This window comes from Pseudophryne corroboree, chromosome 7 (genome assembly GCF_028390025.1).
Source record: "Pseudophryne corroboree isolate aPseCor3 chromosome 7, aPseCor3.hap2, whole genome shotgun sequence".
Lineage (NCBI taxonomy): Eukaryota > Metazoa > Chordata > Amphibia > Anura > Myobatrachidae > Pseudophryne > Pseudophryne corroboree.
In genome coordinates this window covers 305768420-305788175 of record NC_086450.1, presented here as the reverse complement: position 1 = coordinate 305788175, position 19756 = coordinate 305768420, and the positions used below count along the sequence as shown (strand labels likewise).

The following is a 19756-nucleotide window of genomic DNA, read 5'->3' as shown; positions in this document are numbered from 1 at the left end:
TACTGGAAGCACAGGAGGTGTCCCTCTGAGAGATACACTGTAACACTGGTAACGCAGAGAATGTCCCACTGAGTGATACACTATAATGCTGGTAGCACAGGGAAGGTTCCACTGAGTGATACACTGTAACGCTGGTAGCACAGGAAAGGTTCCACTGAGTGATACAGTGTAACGCTGGTAGCACAGAGAAGGTTCCACTGAGTGATACACTGTAACGCTGGTAGCACAAGGAATGTCCCACTGAAAGATACTCTGTAACACTGGTAGCACAAGGAATGTCCCACTGAAAGATACTCTGTAACGCTGGTAGCACAGGGAATGTCCCACTGAAAGATACTCTGTAACGCTGGAACACAGGAGACGTTCAGCTTGAGAACACGCTGAACGCTGCTAGCACTGGTGATCATTGGAAAGATGATACTCAGGCGCCGGGGCTCTGTACGGCGTCTGCCTTTGAACTACCCGCCCTCTCCCGATTGGCGGAAGGGGCCGATGACGTCACCCGCTCACCACGCTTTCGTGGATGCCAGGCGCAATGGCGGCGCCCACACCCCGGGAACCCGCTGGAGGCAGCGCCAGCAAGACGCGATGACCCGGAGCCCACCGGGGGCGAAGACCGCCGGGAGACCCAGCGCACCCGGAGCGGTAAGCGCGGCAGCCGCAGCGCCGTGAGTGTGACATACAATAGCAAATGTCCAGAAAAGTCATGAGTCCTAAAAAACAAATTCAGTTCCTGGGAGTAGTCATAGATACCAAAGAGGATAAGGTGACATTATCACCACAAAGATTACAAAAGACACACCAGTTGGTACAATTGCCAAAGCCACATGGGTGAGTACACGCCCTATACTATAAGCCCTGCTGTCTTTATAAACACATAAAAATTGAAAAATAACATAAACTAGAAATATAATTGTAATGATTTATGGCCTACTGTGCGGCTAGCTGGGCAGCAGGTCATCATCATGCCGCCATGAAAATTGGCCTATTTTTATGTGGAAGCCTGGAGCTCCATTTGCGCCATTATTAATTTGGCCCTGTTCAACTGTGAAACGGTAGTCAATATTGGTTAAATCAGAGAGCTACATTAAGCTATGTGGTAAAGAGCTCTCTCAATTGGTGGAAAAATCTGGTACTGGTCAGTTTATGGACACATCTGACAGAACCATTTTGGACAATAATGTCAATGAATGAAGTCCCATAGGTTGCTATGTGCAAATACATGCCCAATACAGGGATTATGGGAATTAGAACAAATGTAATGTCATTCGAATACATGGAAGATAAGTGCAGTATGGAGAGCACTACAACAGACTAAGCCATTGTTACAGGTGTGTCATCTCAAAATTGTTTCAGAAATCAGATCAATACTGTAGTTGCCTACAAGGAGCATGACATTGTTGTGGGAACTAGCACACTGTGAAGAGAATAACCTCACATCACCCTCAGCAAGAATCTCTGCATCTGGGGGAATGAACTCTTCAAAAAGATGTCTGTCAAATGGGATTCAGCATGATATCCCGGCTGTCGGGATCCCGGCGGTCAGGAGGCTGATGCCGGGATCCCGACAGCCGGAATACCGGCGGCGAGCGCAGCGTCCCCGTGGCCCACCACCCGAGTGGGGATTCCGGCAGAAGGTTGGTATTCCGACTGCCGGTATTTCACCAGGTGTCGGCATTCCGGTGTCGGTATCCTGACAGCCGGGATCCCGACAGCCAGCAAAATTATTGCCTCCCATCAAAAGAATGCTGGGTTTCAATTACCGGGTCCAGCACTCTCCTGTGGGTCAAAAGCTTGGTTGATGTACACTAAAAAGGTCTACAGTCATTAGGTCGGCCGACCTCTAATGGTTGACATGTGTTAGGTCGACAGGGTCAAAAGGTTGAGTGTCAAAATGTCAACATGTAAAAGGTCGACTAGGTCAAAAGGTCGACACACATACGGCTATCAAAAGTTTTTTTTATTTTTATTTTTTTACTTTTCCATACTTTACCATCCATTTGGACTACAAATCAGAATAGTAGCCTGAATAGTAACCTTGGCCAAAGCATGGTGAGTGAAGAGAGCCATGCAGGGAACACGGTACACTAATTGGGCTTGTTTGTGGCAGAAAAGTGACAAAACACCCCAAACAACAACAAATCTTAGTAACCTTTTTTTGTGGATCCATGTCGACCTTTCGACCCTATCAATCTTTTCTGTTGCGCTTTACAATTGGACACAATGATAAAACAAAACTGGGTAATAACAAACTGTTATAGAGGTAGGAAGGCCCTGCTCGCAAGCTTACAATCTATAGGGAAATAGGCATGGATACACAAGGATAGGCACTATCTATTGCATATTTGTCCACTGGATTGCAAAGGCTTATATAGCGAAACGGAATTTGCTGCACTATGGGGGTCATTCCGAGTTGTTCGCTCGTTACCGATTTTCGCAATGGGGCGATTAAGGTGAAAATGCGCATGTGCATGGTATGCAGTGCGCATGCGCTAAGTATTTTAGCACAAAACTCATGTCCGAACGAAGAATTTCCATCGTTGAAGTGATTGGAGTGTGATTGACAGGAAGTGGGTGTTTCTGGGCGGAAACTGGCCGTTTTCTGGGAAGTGTGCGGAAAAACGCAGGCGTGCCAGGATAAAACGCAGGAGTGTCTGGAGAAACGGGAGAGTGGCTGGCCGAACGCAGGGCGTGTTTGTGACGTCAAACCAGGAATGAAACGGGCTGAGCTGATCGCAGTGTAGGAGTAAGTCTCGAGCTACTCAGAAACTGCTAAGAAATTTCTATTCGCAATTCTGCTAATCTTTCGTTCGCAATTCTGCTAAGCTAAGATACACTCCCAGAGGACGGCGGCCTAGCATGTGCAATGCTGCTAAAATCTGCTAGCGAGCGAACAACTCGCAATGACCCCCAATATAAGAAACTGTTAATAAATAAATAAATGAATACCAAGAAATAAATGCTGTGACTGACCATACCGTCAGAGTGCTTTCCTTTAACCATACCAGAGTGTATTTTTGGTCTTACAGATGTGTCCTTATAGGCTCCCGAGATTTGCGTGGTTGTGTGCATACGTTCGCACCTGCGATCCATTCATTTGAATGGGAGAACTGCGGCTGTGATCACTCCCAGCCTCCCGCAGCTGCGATCACTCCCAGCCTCCCGCAGCTGCGATCACTCTCAGACTCCTGTAGCATTGCCGGCAAGGCTGCACTAGGACACATAATCGTATAATTACATTTTATTTCAATTATTTTTAAGCTACTTTAGTGTTAAAGTAAAAATAAAAAAATAATAGTAGTTTTTACTATTAAGTAGGCACAGATACAGGTGCATTGATACAGTTTGACAAATATAATTGGTGCAATTTATTTTTCCACTAATTGAAATAGGCATAGCAACCTTCAGAAAATGAATTACTTTACAAGGGCTGCATGAAAATAGTGTGTTAAAATGATATTTAATATGCCATTAAGAGGCCCTCTCACTAATTACACCTTTAAATTGGAGGGTGAATTCTTCTTGTATACCACTGCAAAGAGAATAAGGCTGATGGATGAATTAGCTAGTTTATATTCTCAATGTTTAGTATTTGTCAGACATCAATGCCATGCTGTAGAGGCTTTACTTGTATATTATCTGTTTACAGTACTGTACGGGATCAGTGTCGGACTGGGGCATGAAGGGCCCACCAGGGAAATGCAATCATGGGGGCCCACTAAGGGGCGTTGCCATATGCTGGAAAGGGTGTGGCCATGTGACCAGAGAGGAGTGGCCAGCCGTTATAGGCACCACCTAGCATAGTATATAAAGAAAAAGAGCTCTATCTCACTGCCCACTTCATGCTGTTGTGTATGTGCTTGGGTTACATCAGGAGAGAACAGTAGTATATGCGCCTAGGATATACCAGGAGAGAACAGTAGTATATGCTCCTAGGATATACCGGGAGAGAACAGTAGTATATGTGCCTGGGTTACATCAGGAGAGAACAGTAGTATATGCGCCTAGGATATACCAGGAGAGAACAGTAGTATATGCTCCAAGGATATACCGGGAGAGAACAGTAGTATATGTGCCTGGGTTACATCAGGAGAGAGCAGTACTATATGCGCCTGGGTTACATCAGGAGAGAACAGTAGTATATGCTCCAAGGATATACCGGGAGAGAACAGTAGTATATGTGCCTGGGTTACATCAGGAGAGAGCAGTACTATATGCGCCTGGGTTACACCAGGAGCGAACAGTAGTATATGATTATGCGCCTAGGATATACCGGGAGAGAACAGTAGTATCTGCGCCTAGGATATACCGGGAGAGAACAGTAGTATATGTGCCTGGGTTACATCAGGAGATAACAGTAGTATATGCTCCTGGGTTACACCAGGAGAGAACAGTAGTATATGCTCCTGGGTTACACAAGGAGCGAACAGTAGTATATGCAACTGGGATACACCAGGAGAGAACAGTAGTATATGCTCCTGGGTTACACAAGGAGAGAACAGTAGCATATGCAACTGGGATACACCAGCGGCAATATTTACTAATATTTGTGTTTGAGGCGGTTTGTGTAGTGTTTAAACTCGTTTTGTATCGGGTGCATTTTCATGCAACTTTTTGAATCCATGGGGGTCATTCCGAGTTGTTCGCTCGGTAATTTTTTTCGCATCGCAGCGATTTTCCGCTTAGTGCACATGCGCAATGTTCGCACTGCGACTGCGCCAAGTAAATTTGCTATACAGTTAGGTATTTTACTCACGGCTTTTTCTTCGTTCAGGCGATCGGAGTGTGATTGACAGGAAGAGGGTGTTTCTGGGCGGAAACAGGCCGTTTTATGGGCGTGTGGGAAAAAACGCTACCGTTTCTGGGAAAAACGCGGGAGTGGCTGGAGAAACGGAGGAGTGTCTGGGCGAACGCTGGGTGTGTTTATGACGTCAAACCAGGAACGACAAGCACTGAACTGATCGCAGATGCCGAGTAAGGTTGAAGTTACTCAGAAACTGCTAAGAGGTGTGTAATCGCAATTTTGAGAATCTTTCGTTCGCAATTTTACTATGCTAAGATTCACTCCCAGTAGGCGGCGGCTTAGCGTGTGTAAAGCTGCTAAAAGCAGCTTGCGAGAGAACAACTCGGAATGAGGGCCCATATACGCAAAGTTACGAAGCCGTCGACTTTATGGTTGTCGTGTTTTCCGATGTCGAACTGTTAATAAATAAATAAATGAATACCAAGAAATAAATGCTGTGACTGACCATACCGTCAGAGTGCTTTCCTTTAACCATACCAGAGTGTATTTTTGGTCTTGCAGATGTGTCCTTATAGGCTCCCGAGATTTGCGTGGTTGTGTGCATACGTTCGCACCTGCGATCCATTCATTTGAATGGGAGAACTGCGGCTGCGATCACTCCTAGCCTCCCGCAGCTGCGATCACTCCCAGCCTCCCGCAGCTGCGATCACTCTCAGACTCCTGTAGCATTGCCGGCAAGGCTGCACTAGGACACATAATCGTATAATTACATTTTATTTCAATTATTTTTAAGCTACTTTAGTGTTAAAGTAAAAATAAAAAAATAATAGTAGTTTTTACTATTAAGTAGGTACAGATACAGGTGCATTGATACAGTTTGACAAATATAATTGGTGCAATTTATTTTTCCACTAATTGAAATAGGCATAGCAACCTTCAGAAAATGAATTACTTTACAAGGGCTGCATGAAAATAGTGTGTTAAAATGATATTTAATATGCCATTAAGAGGCCCTCTCACTAATTACACCTTTAAATTGGAGGGTGAATTCTTCTTGTATACCACTGCAAAGAGAATAAGGCTGATGGATGAATTAGCTAGTTTATATTCTCAATGTTTAGTATTTGTCAGACATCAATGCCATGCTGTAGAGGCTTTACTTGTATATTATCTGTTTACAGTACTGTACGGGATCAGTGTCGGACTGGGGCATGAAGGGCCCACCAGGGAAATGCAATCATGGGGGCCCACTAAGGGGCGTTGCCATATGCTGGAAAGGGTGTGGCCATGTGACCAGAGAGGAGTGGCCAGCCGTTATAGGCACCACCTAGCATAGTATATAAAGAAAAAGAGCTCTATCTCACTGCCCACTTCATGCTGTTGTGTATGTGCTTGGGTTACATCAGGAGAGAACAGTAGTATATGCGCCTAGGATATACCAGGAGAGAACAGTAGTATATGCTCCTAGGATATACCGGGAGAGAACAGTAGTATATGTGCCTGGGTTACATCAGGAGAGAACAGTAGTATATGCGCCTAGGATATACCAGGAGAGAACAGTAGTATATGCTCCAAGGATATACCGGGAGAGAACAGTAGTATATGTGCCTGGGTTACATCAGGAGAGAGCAGTACTATATGCGCCTGGGTTACATCAGGAGAGAACAGTAGTATATGCTCCAAGGATATACCGGGAGAGAACAGTAGTATATGTGCCTGGGTTACATCAGGAGAGAGCAGTACTATATGCGCCTGGGTTACACCAGGAGCGAACAGTAGTATATGATTATGCGCCTAGGATATACCGGGAGAGAACAGTAGTATCTGCGCCTAGGATATACCGGGAGAGAACAGTAGTATATGTGCCTGGGTTACATCAGGAGATAACAGTAGTATATGCTCCTGGGTTACACCAGGAGAGAACAGTAGTATATGCTCCTGGGTTACACAAGGAGCGAACAGTAGTATATGCAACTGGGATACACCAGGAGAGAACAGTAGTATATGCTCCTGGGTTACACAAGGAGAGAACAGTAGCATATGCAACTGGGATACACCAGGGGCAATATTTACTAATATTTGTGTTTGAGGCGGTTTGTGTAGTGTTTAAACTCGTTTTGTATCGGGTGCATTTTCATGCAACTTTTTGAATCCATGGGGGTCATTCCGAGTTGTTCGCTCGGTAATTTTTTTCGCATCGCAGCGATTTTCCGCTTAGTGCACATGCGCAATGTTCGCACTGCGACTGCGCCAAGTAAATTTGCTATACAGTTAGGTATTTTACTCACGGCTTTTTCTTCGTTCAGGCGATCGGAGTGTGATTGACAGGAAGTGGGTGTTTCTGGGCGGAAACAGGCCGTTTTATGGGCGTGTGGGAAAAAACGCTACCGTTTCTGGGAAAAACGCGGGAGTGGCTGGAGAAACGGAGGAGTGTCTGGGCGAACGCTGGGTGTGTTTATGACGTCAAACCAGGAACGACAAGCACTGAACTGATCGCAGATGCCGAGTAAGGTTGAAGTTACTCAGAAACTGCTAAGAGGTGTGTAATCGCAATTTTGAGAATCTTTCGTTCGCAATTTTACTATGCTAAGATTCACTCCCAGTAGGCGGCGGCTTAGCGTGTGTAAAGCTGCTAAAAGCAGCTTGCGAGAGAACAACTCGGAATGAGGGCCCATATACGCAAAGTTACGAAGCCGTCGACTTTATGGTTGTCGTGTTTTCCGATGTCGATGCCAGTCGTGTTTTTTTTGGCACATTTACGGCCGTCATTGTCGTTTGCGTACGTGTTTTTGTAGTATTTGTTGGTTTTTTTCCTAAGTTAAACGCGGCAGGGTTTTTTTTTCCGGCGGCCGCATTTTCACTTTCAGTTTCGATTTTCATCCCCATCCGTGATTGGTTGTGTTTCACATGGTAGGAGTGTCTGTGCGCAACCATATAAATACGCCCCAAACCGTCCGCACCTCGTGGGTTTAGTTAGTGGTGAGGAGGAGGGAGGTTGTGCTGTGGAGGTAGGTGAATTTGTGGTTTGGTGAGGAGTGTTGGTAGCGATTTCTGAGTGTGGTATTGTGTTTGGAAGTCGTCTTGTCATTCTTGTTGTCTTGTATTTTGTGGTTTTGTCTCATTTTTAGTCCAAGTTATTTTTCTTTATAGTCCCTTGTCAGTGTTTGTGTGTGTGTGTGTGTGTGTGTGTGTGTGTGTGTATATGTGTGTGTGTGTGTGTGTGTGAGTTGTGTAGTGGTAGTGGAGGAGTGTGTTGTTTGTCTATTGTTTTTTCTGTGTTAACTGTTTAGACACACAATTATGTGTGACTCAGAGGTGGGTGAGGTGGAGGGTGTGAGTGAGGGGGAGGAGGTTGGTCAGGTGGAGGAGGTGAGTGTTAGTGAGGTGGAGGAGGTGGGTGAGGTTGCTGCAGCAGCCTCAAGTGATAGTGACAGTCAGAGTGCTCCGCAGCCACGCACCACTACTAAGACTGGGCGGAATGTAAAGTTAAATTTTGCTGAAAATGTGGCATTGGTGCGTGAGCTGATGAAGTATCAGAGGCAGCTATTTGGCCCTGAGTCCGCCAAGGTGCCAACACGGAGGAAGACGGTGTTGTGGGCGAAAGTTGTTGCTGCTGTCAATAGTGAGGGGGTGGTCAAGCGGACGGAGGACACGTGCCGCAAACGGTACTATGACATAAAGCGACGTGTCAAGTCCAAAATGGCCAAGTCTGCTCGGAAAACCGGTGGTGGCCAGCCCTATATTGCAAGCTATCTGGAGTATGAGGAGCCCATGCGGAGTGTAATCCCTCCAGAAGTTGTCTCTGCAACCCATGTCCGGGATTCAGATAGGCCCAGGAAGAATGGTGAGCATGTGTATTTGCAATTACATTCTATGTTTTTGTTTTGTTTTTTTTTTAAATGTGGGTCATGTGACGTGGCATATTACTCCCATCTTCAAGTGTGTGTCAGCAAATACATTGTTTTGGTTAATGTTTTATACAAAAGCCAATGTAACATCTTACTTTATTGTATGTCATGTGTTTTTCAGACAGATATTTTGCATGTGTAGTTTGGACTTGGTGTGTCTCTGAATTGTCCTGCAATAATGTTTTCCTTTTGTGCGTTTTAAAAAAAAAAATTGTGACTATGTTTTATATTTAAGTGATCCATGTGCAATGTTTTTAAAACAGTGGTTGTCATGTTAGAGGCTGGAGTACTGGAAAGTGGTTTGGAAACCACTTACATGTGTAATGTCATCTTTAGATAATGTTAATTATTTATTTTTAAAAACTATATATATATATTTTTTTTTACTTGTATTTGTACCGTGACACCACACTGCAGTGTAATTTTTTTAAAAATTGCTGCATTTTGTTTTTGCTCATATAGTGGTAATGTGTCTTTGGAGTGCAACATCACAGAGCAATTTATATATTGCATCTGTAATATTTTTTCTTTCAATACAAAATGAAGTTTTGTGTTGTTTTTTTTTCTTGAACTTGTGGCCTATGTCAGTGTCCTGTACATGTTTTCCTGTGTTGATGTTGCCATAGTGCATATGTGTTTTGGTCAATGATTTTTTTTATTTTATTTATTTTTTTATTTCTGCTCCTTATGTTTGTTTTAAATAAAAACCAAGCATTTCAAAAAGAATAAATGTTTATAAGCATAATGGGTGGATGTATACACAATAGCATGAATTTTTGTTAAAATTTATTTTATACAGTGTTTGAAAAAAGCAGTACTACTCGTCGGCCAGTAACTCCTATCACATCTGATGATGATGACGCTGTGGAAGCAGGTAAAGTGTCCATTGTAGTATAGGGTATGCTTGTAAAGAAAGGCCATAACAAAATTGCACTTTCATTAAAAGAAGTATGGAGCAGCAGAAGTGGCACTTCTGTAAGACATCACCACAAAAAACCTGTGGCCGAAAAGAAAGCAAGGTCGTATGTCCCGGCACAAACACAGCAGGCTACCCCGCCACGAAGATTATCGTCCGTATGTTCTGTACCCCCACTCCAAATTTTGAACACACCTCCAAGACGTCATCCACACTCCCCTCATCTTGATTGTGAGTATCAAACTGATAAAAATGTGTAAAATGTCAGAACATAAACAAAATCATTCATAACCGCATTAAGTCAAAACACATCAAAAACTAAAATACTTACCGCAGTAAGTAAAAGCTGAAATGGAATCCAAGCTAAATGGCCTTGTCCACATCCAGTAAAGATATGTATGTCCACTTGATCCATACAGTATGACATTGTGTGTAAGATGCTGCAACAAAAAAGCATGTTGGTTTGTTTGCAAAAAGTAAGGTTGTTTTTCCATATTTCACATGTGTGCTTGAGGTAACATTGCAAAATACATATAAAAACATTACTATGTTTGTTTGAACAAAGCTATAAGGTAACACATTATGTATTCCAATGTTTTTTTATGGTGGAGTATGTGTGAGCTACAATAAAACTAAAGTGTTTGCTTTCACAATTAAGTAACCAGACACATTTGCCACTAACAGGCATATGTATGTATTTAAGCTATGAGTGATGATGTTGCTAGGCAGAATAGTTGAAAGCAACAGTGAATGACATGTGGTCCATGTGTAGTGATTTGTTTACATTTCTCAAACATATGGATAGCTAACGGAGATTTGTTTAACATTTCAGCTTTGAGTCCAGGGAACAGTATCCCTCCGCAACAACACCAACACAGTGACATGGAGGAGACAATCATCTTAGAAATGCAGCCATTAATGCAAGGAATGAGCCCCCCAGCACCTGTGAGTACACCACCACAGCAAAGCACACCACCACCACAACACAGCCCAACAACACCAGGAACACAAGGCCCTGATCAGGTGTTTTGGACTATTTGGGCTAGACAGCAGGCCACTAATGAAGATTGCCTGCGTAAGCAGACACAAATGTTTGCAAGCCTACTATCTCACCTCAGAAGAATATCAAGAAATCTGAGTAGACAAAATGAACAAACAACCAGAATAGGCAATACCATGGAACTCATGTGTACAGACATTACACAGGTCATGGGCAACTTACAGCGCATAATGGAAGAACAGCACAGACAACAGCAAAGTTATATGAGCATTTTTCAAAACAATCAAAAGATTAATGAAAGTTTATTCCGAATAGTAGACAATCAAAATGCTGCTACACGTGAACTCAATGCCACCCTCACTAACCTGAATGAAACACTCAGATGCATGCACCAACAGCAAACAAGCAGCAGTTCTGGTACGACTACTCCAAATATCACGCCAGTCTCATCACCACCAAGACGATCCACCAGAGCACGACAACATGACAGTGCTAAAGGCAATGGGCAGGACAAGCAGCCACCCAAAAAAATGTGAAAAAAAACAAGTTAGACATTTGTGATAAGTAACTCAAAATAGTTAGCAAGTGTTTTTTTCCCCAAAAATAATATAACACATAGCTCCTTGACACTATTTTCAACATCATTAATTAAAAGTGGTACAAACAAAAACATAAATTTTGTACGCACATTTATTCATTACCATTTTTATTTTTTTGGTATTAGAGGAGGGAAATGTTGAAGGAGCCACACATACATGTTAGCAGGAAGTAAACTGACCACTTGATTTTTTTTCTAATCATTACTCTTTCTAGATTCCAATCATTCTCTTTCCCTGCAGATACAATAATTGCCAGCCAGGCAGAATGTCTTTAGCAGGAAGTTAACTGACCACTTGATTTTTTCCTAATCATTACTCTTTCTAGATTCCAATCATTCTCTTTTCCTGCAGACAATCCAAATTACAATGTTATTGATACATATCTTAGCTTTCTTATCTATACAACATTACAAGAAGAACACAATTGAGTTATGTAAAAAGCTTGTAATATGTTGGCTTTGTTTTGTTTGAAAAACATTGTCCAAATGAATGTCAGTATTGTTGGGACATGTTTGTGTGTGTTAAAAATTAGTAAGAATGTTTTTACACATGATGCTGAAACAAACAAATATGTACTTTTACACCAAAAAACAAAAAAAGTGAATAATACTGTATATGTGTGGCAAACTGTGTATTTACTTACACATCATCAAGTTTACAGCATCAAACATTAGGAAATAAATTATTCCTGATTACAGTAAGTTTGTGTGTCTTAAATATGATGGTGCATCACACATAGGGACACATGTATTCCTCAAGGCTAACATATTATATGTTGAGAAGTGTTTTTTGGGAACACAGGTTCTCAAACTCGGCCCTCAGGAACGCACACAGTGCATGTTTTGCAGGTCTCCTCACAGAATCACAAGTGACATAATTAGCTCCACCTGTGAACCTTTTAACATATGTCTGTGAGTAATTCATACACCTGTGCTTCTACTGGGTTACGTGAAAAACATGCACTGTGTGTGGTCCTGAGGGCCGAGTTTGTGAACCTGTGCATTAGGACGTTACACACAATGATAAAGTGAAATACTAAATGGATGATGTGGGCTTGTAAGAAATTAGCACTGCAAGTTTACGATCACTTATCCAGACTTAATGCATGCCACTCATAATCTGTTGTTTTGTGAATAAAAATAGACACAATACACATGCGACATTTGTTTTTCATACAGCGAGGGTATGTTTGTATGTGTTAAGGAGACAGACACATTCTGAGTAATGGTTTTTTGAAAAAAAGTCAAAACATCTATTTATGATTACACAACAAATGAAATAAGCAAACCAAGCTTACCTTAGAAATAGCGATTGATGATCTCTTGCCTAAACTGCCCCCCTACATCAGTACTCCAAGTATCACCAGATGTCTCTAATTCCTCTGCTTGCTTGCTGCTTTCTTCCTCCTCCTCCTCCTCAACATGTGGCAGATGTTGTTGCAAACACATGTTATGAAGAAAGCAGCAGCAGAACACAATTTGAGTCACCTTGGAGGGACTATACAACAAAAGGCCACCAGACTTATCCAGACACCGAAACCTAGATTTCAGCACACCAAAACATATTTCTATCACATTCCGCGTGGACTTATGTGCATGATTGTAATTGTGTTCAGCAGGGGTATCAGGTCGGGACAATGGAGTTAGAAGCCAAGAGAAACAGCCATATCCTCCATCACCTAAAAGACAGATATAGTAACGTGATTCATGTTAAGATACAGCAAAACATAAGTAACACACTGTGGGGCAGATGTATTAACCTGTAGAAGGCATAAGGAAGTGATAAACCAGTGATATGTGCAAGGTAATAGAGGCAGCAGACAATCTGTTCCTAAATGTTCATTTACATATTGGAGCTGATTGGCTGGTGCCTTTATCACCTTGCACAGATCACTAGTTTCTCACTTCCTTATGCCTTCTACAGGTTAATACATCTGCCCCTGTATTTGGACAAAGTATACGCAGGCCTACACATATCAAATTACATACCCAGCAGCCATCCATCTGGCATTTGTCCGTCCTCAAACTTATCAAAGAGGGATGACTGACTGAGGATGAAGGAGTCATGGCAACCCCCAGGGTAACCAGCAACAACACTCATTATTTTGAGATTTGCATCACAAACCACCTGCACATTTGTGGAGTGTTCGAAATGGCGGTTTGTATATATGTGCTGCCTGCCCCTAGGTGGTCTCAGCTGAATGTGTGTGCAATCTATGGCTCCAAGCACATTGGGCATGCCAGCCAGCTCATATAAATCTACCCTGACGGCATGCCACTGAGACTCCTGGGTAGGGAAGCAGATTGAGGCCTCGATGTGGGGCTGCAAAACTGCCAACACCTGTGTGTATATTTTAAAGAACAATAAACATGAGATTTTAGGACAGAAATGGCCACCGAGAAATTAAAACAAACACAAAACAGAAGAGGTCGTTAGGTATACATCACCTGTGTTAAGATTCTGGAAAATGTGGGCTGTGAGATTCCTATGACATCCCCAGACACAGCCTGAAAGCTGCCAGTAGCCATAAAGTGCAACACAGCCAGGAGTTTGTGCAGGCCTGAGACAGGGCGAGAGCGTGCTGTCTCAGGGTCTAGGCCCAGTTTGACAAGGTCATACAGACGGAAAATGTTGTTACGATTTAGACGGAACATCTGTATGACCTTATCATCGGACAATGCGTTCAAGTTTAAACGCCCCCTAAAAAAAACGAGGCCTGCACAGCCTCCGCGGAACCTGTACAACCTGCTGACCATGTTCAGTTTGTTGGCCCTGGTTACTTACAGGCTGATGTCTGAGTCTGAGGAATCCCACAGCACACAAAAGATCACTGGCCCACAGTCCTGCTGCCATTTCTGAGTGTAGGTGTATTGAAATGGGCCTAACATCCTTTTATAGGCATCCTAATTCAGGTGTGAGTGATTTTTTTATTTGCAACACATGTAAACACGACTGAAAAAAGCAGGTCTATTTTTTTGCCGCTTTTTTTTACGAATCGCAAAAAAATACGACCGCATTTGAGCACTCAGAGACTAACACCCAAATACGAATGAATAGTGAATTCCCGTATTCTATGAAATAACAGCCGCGTTTGACCGATGGTCTATTCATTCGTATTTCGGGACGTTGTCATTCAAACCATTACGAACAGACCAGACACTGCCGAGATTGGTGCTTAGTGAATTCCCGGATTGGGACTTAGAAAAAAAAACACAAATCGGCCAAACTCGGATTTTTAGTAAATACTGGCCCAGGAGAGCAGTGGCGGAACTAGCGAGCGATGGGCCCATGTGCAACAAAATGCTTTGCCCCCCCCCCCCCCCCTCCTCATCCCATCCAAGTCCACGCCCTCACCCCTGGGGAGGACCTGCTCAGGAGCAGGGAAAGGGATACCTAGCAACAGTGCCGCAATTAGACATTTTAGCGCTGTGTGCAAGAAACGGCATCGGAGCCCCCCCACCACATGTAAAACAGGGGCAGTGCGCGCCGTATATATAATATATATATAATATGCTCCTGAGGAAGCTGGCACCCATAAGACCAGTGAACCGCGTTGAGCTTTTTATCTGAAGGACCACAAGTACCAGCACCCCCATCCACATCCTGGCGATATTTGGACTTTCATGCATCCATCAGCCCTAATTTTGCACACAAGGGATTTACAGATCCGGACTCACACCCATCTGCTATCTGGTTTCCATTGCAATACGGATACCTAGGGAACTTCCATTTGGAAAAAGAGTCTGCTAATCAACCTTATTCAATTGAACTTGTGAAACAGCTGTGGGCAAATGTCCTAGCCAGGGACTGTGGACGATACATTTTTAAAGGGTGAAACTGTGGTTCCTATATATATAGTAATTTGCACTTGATTGTATTTTACTATTGAGGAATAAGTAATATTTTTCCTTTATTTTTATGAATGTGTAGAAATTAAACTTAAGATTTTTTAATCTATATTGGTATAGTTAATTTTATTTGAACTACAGCCGGCGCCAGTACCTATATTCCAGGGAAAGGGATACCTAGCAACAGTGCCGCAATTAGACATTTTAGCGCTGTGTGCAAGAAACGGCATCGGAGCTCCCCCACCACATGTAAAACAGGGGCAGTGCGCGCCGTATATATAATATATATATATATATATATATATATAATATGCTCCTGAGAAAGCTGGCACCCATAAGACCAGTGAACCGCGTTGAGCTTTTTATCTGAAGGACCACAAGTACCAGCACCCTCATCCACATCCTGGCGATATTTGGACTTTCATGCATCCATCAGCCCTAATTTTGCACACAAGGGATTTACAGATCCGGACTCACACCCATCTGCTATCTGGTTTCCATTGCAATACGAATACCTAGGGAACTTCCATTTGGAAAAAGAGTCTGGTAATTAACCTTATTCAATTGAACTTGTGAAACAGCTGTGGGCAAATGTCCTAGCCAGGGACTGTGGACGATACATTTTTAAAGGGTGAAACTGTGGTTCCTATATATATAGTCATTTGTACTTGATTGTATTTTACTATTGAGGAATAAGTAATATTTTTCCTTTATTTTTATGAATGTGTAGAAATTAAATTTAAGATTTTTTAATCTATATTGGTATAGTTAAGTTTCTTTGAACTACAGCCGGCGCCAGTACCTATATTCCAGGGAAAGGGATACCTAGCAACAGTGCCACAATTAGACATTTTAGCGCTGTGTGCAAGAAACGGCATCGGAGCCCCCCCCACCACATGTAAAACAGGGGCAGTGCGCGCCGTAGGCGCGAGACCAAAAATAGGGGCGTCGCTTTGTGGGGAAGGGGTGTGGCCACAAAATAATACCAATTCATATAACGGTGCTCAGTAATCTCCATTATTCAAATTACGCCACACGGTAGCACCACTACACCAGGTAGAGCTCCTTTTACACCTTGCAGCAGACAGATTCCCCTTTTTACACATTACAGCAGACAGCGTCCCCTTTTTTACAGATTACGGCAGACAGCGTCCCATTTTTACACAGTACGGCAGACAGCGTCCCCTTTTACACATTACGGCAGACAGCGTCCCCTTTTTACACATTACGGCAGACAGCATCCACTTTTTTACACATTACGGCAGACAGCGTCCCCTTTTGGCAGACAGCGTCCCCTTTTTTACACATTACGGCAGACAGTGCCCCCTTTTTACACATTACGGCAGACAGCGTCCCCTTTTTTACACATTACGGCAGACAGCGTCCCCTTTTTTACACAATACGGCAGACAGCGTCCCCTTTTTTACACATTACGGCAGACAGCGTCCCCTTTTTTACACATTAAGGCAGACAGCGTCCCCTTTTTTACACATTACGGCAAACAGAATAGAAGTGCATCCCAGCATTCACAGTGGCAGAGGGCAGCCTATGGTGAAGGAGAGGGCCAGCAGCAGCAGCGCCTCCACCAATTACACAGCGCTGCTGCAGCTCCCTCCACCTCCCTCCAGAGGCGGATCTAGACTTTTCATTTAGGGGGTGATTTAACAATCCTACCCCCACTCTGCATAACCCCTCCCCTTTTCAGTACTGACTCCTCCCATTTCCCATCTACACACAACTACACCCTGTAATAACGTGTGAGTATATTTTATTCTGCCTCTCTCTGAGTGCTAACAATTAGAACGCAGGTGCTGTGTGACTGGCATGCATGCGCAGGCTTAAAATATCATCCAGCTGTGTGTGGAATCGACACTACGTGCAAATAGAGGGGGGAAAAAGCGACTGGCAAAGTCTGAGTTTGCACCAGTTATGGGTCTGTATACAAAGACTTTGCAATTGACAAAAACTTGATTTTCATGAAATATAAATCATGTTTAATATATTTTCTTCTGCCCTTTGATGATTGATCTGCCCAATGATTACTCAGTGTCCCAATTTAATACAGAAGGGTAGGTGTATTAATCGTCCGTATGGGGGAGAAGTGGTATCAGCGCACGCTATGTGTGCTGATACCACTTCTCCCCTATGTATGACTCTGGTGGTGTGAGGAACATGACAGGGGCGCTATGCGATCAGTGTCTATTTCGGCACTGCTATCTATAAGATAGCAGGCCAATATGCAGGGCAATGTATGAATGGTCAGTAGCACTAAACGTTCCAACACCTGCAGCTATCAATTTCGACAGCTGCAGGTGTCGTTGCCCATTCACCACAGCTGTCAGCTCCGGGCTGTCCTCCACAGAGCCTCGGCGTCCTGCTAAAAGAAGCATACAAGCACAAGGTACTGAGGTGCGATGGCCGCTGGGAGAGGGAGACACGGCGCATGTGCAGAGGGGACCATTGCACTGAACAGGGCAGCCGATAGTGAGAGAGCGCAAATCACTGGGCAGGTAATTTAACCTCTCCCACATCGGCTGCATCAGTGATAATACATTCTGCTGATGTGTGGACCTACTTCACCGTGAATCGGAGGTGAAGTGGGTCCATACACATAATGAAAGAAGCCTGTGCGATCCTACATCTACCCCTGAAAGTGAAAAGGGTTTTGTGTTCAGGGTCCAGTCAGAGCTTCACCATCACTGGTAATTCAGTACCCCTATGGATCCAGGCTTGCTGCTCCTGAAAGGGTTAATGATTTGGTAGAGGTTTATTGACCAAGCAGCAGTCAGCTGACGGATGTGATATTAAAGTGTGAAGTATAGAGCTTAGGGGTGTATTGCTCAAGCTTTATGGGCTCATAAATCTTTTTGGTATCTCAGCAATATAAACATGAGAACAGGCTGCAAAGCAATGGGAGCAATGCCCTCTTCTCTCTTCTGTGGGCAGAGGGATGTGCAGGGTAATCCGTTCAAAACTCCACAGTGTTTGTCTGCTCACCTGCTAGAGACAGATACTGTGAGTGTGAACCAGGCAGAGATATTTAGCTCTCACAATGACAGCCATACTGTATTTTCAGGCACCGTGCATTGTTATATTACCTTACTATACTGTATGTATCCCTGGCCAGAGGAGGAGGGAATGTGCATTGTACTGGGAGAGCAAGCACGCTACTGCCAGACCAGAGGAGAGGGGCTGCTGCTGCCTCCTCTCCCAGAGATCGGACAGACAAGGAGAAGAGATGAGAAAAAAGTGATAGCAGCTGGAGCCTGGAGGTAGAGGTCGGGTGTCAGTGGGGGTCCCGGGATTGCAGAAATACAGGGAAGGAAGTGTGGACAGAGTCTGTGGAGTACCTCTTAGCAGCTTGCCCTGTATGTTTCCGAGGAATAGACAGCGAGCTGACTTGTGCCTCACTGTGGCTGGAGCTGCAGCATTATGAAGTGGGCGTGGCTATGACAATGTTACGGGGGGCGTTCCCCCTGATTGCCCGCTGCTGGATCCGCTCCCTCCTCCTCCTCCTTCACCCCCCCCCCCCCCCCCCGTAATCGGTGCGCTCCTCTCCTCGGCGGCATGTAATGAGTCGGTTTGACTCATTACATGCCGCTCTGGCTTTGGGCCCCTGGACAGTGGCGGGCCCCAGTGCAAGGCACTGCCTGCACTGACGGTAGTTCCGCCACTGCAGGAGAGAACAGTAGTATATGCTCCTGGGTTACACAAGGAGAGAACAGTAGTATATGCAACTGGGTTACACCAGGAGAGAGCAGTAATATATGCGCCTGGGTTATGCCGGGAGAGAGCAGTAGTATATGCGCCTGGGTTACGCCTGGAGAGAACAGTAGATACACATAAAGACCCCAGTATAGTGCCAGATACAAACAATGACCCCAGCAGTGCCACATACTCATAATGATTCCAGTATAGTGCCAGATACACATAATGACCCCAGCAGTGCCATAAACACATATGCCCCCAATAGTGCCAGATACACATACGCCCCCAGTAGTGCAGTGCCAGATACACATACACCCCAGCAGTGCCAGATATACATACGCCCCCCAACAGTGCCAGATACACATACACTACCCAGCAGTGCCAGATACACATACGTCCCCAGCAGTGCAGTGCCAGCTACTCATATGCCCACACTGTACTAGTTACATATACTGCCAGATACGCATATGCACCCACAGTGCTGCTCACTGCCGCCACCCGGGCTCTGCTTCTGCTCCTGTGTCTGCGGGCCAGAGAGGAGGGCACAGCGTACCTCTCCTGCCTCTCAGACTGACTCTGGCTTCATAACACAGGTAAACAGCATAGACAGTTCTTACAAAGATTACAGCACTGTTATTCTAATCTCTCTTGTGTAAAACATAGTATGGTTAGTAGCACTAGCAAGACCCACACTACCATTAGGCAAACTGAGGATGGCTACTTAGAGAATCAACATTTCTGGGGCAACTACTACACTGATCAGTGAAAGGACATCACTTGCTTAATGTTTTCATTGTGCTTTGCGGCACCTAGTGCTCGGACATGGTGGTGCACTGACCTCCCGGGGGGTGGAGCGGCTATGGGCGCTCCAGGTGACACCCCTGGAAGCAGTGAGGTTGCAGAGCGGGGATGCAGTGTCAGGAGCACTCTGCTAATGGAAGACAGAGACCTGATGCTGCTGGGGATGAAGGAGCAGCTGGATGGGGGCTTCCCTCCTATGTGTAAGGGCCGAGCAGCTAACGGGACTGGGAAT

The 19756-nt window shown here is 44.4% G+C and overlaps 1 long non-coding RNA gene across 1 annotated transcript in view; it reads right to left on the bottom strand.

Annotated features, from left to right (window-relative positions):
• LOC134943618 (uncharacterized) overlaps positions 1-18436 on the bottom strand; it is a 91875-nt gene extending 73439 nt beyond the window's left edge. The window contains exon 1 of the long non-coding RNA XR_010181639.1: positions 18366-18436. This is a non-coding gene — a long non-coding RNA (uncharacterized LOC134943618). The remainder of the gene's footprint in view (positions 1-18365) is intronic.
• Positions 18437-19756: the final 1320 nt, after the last annotated feature.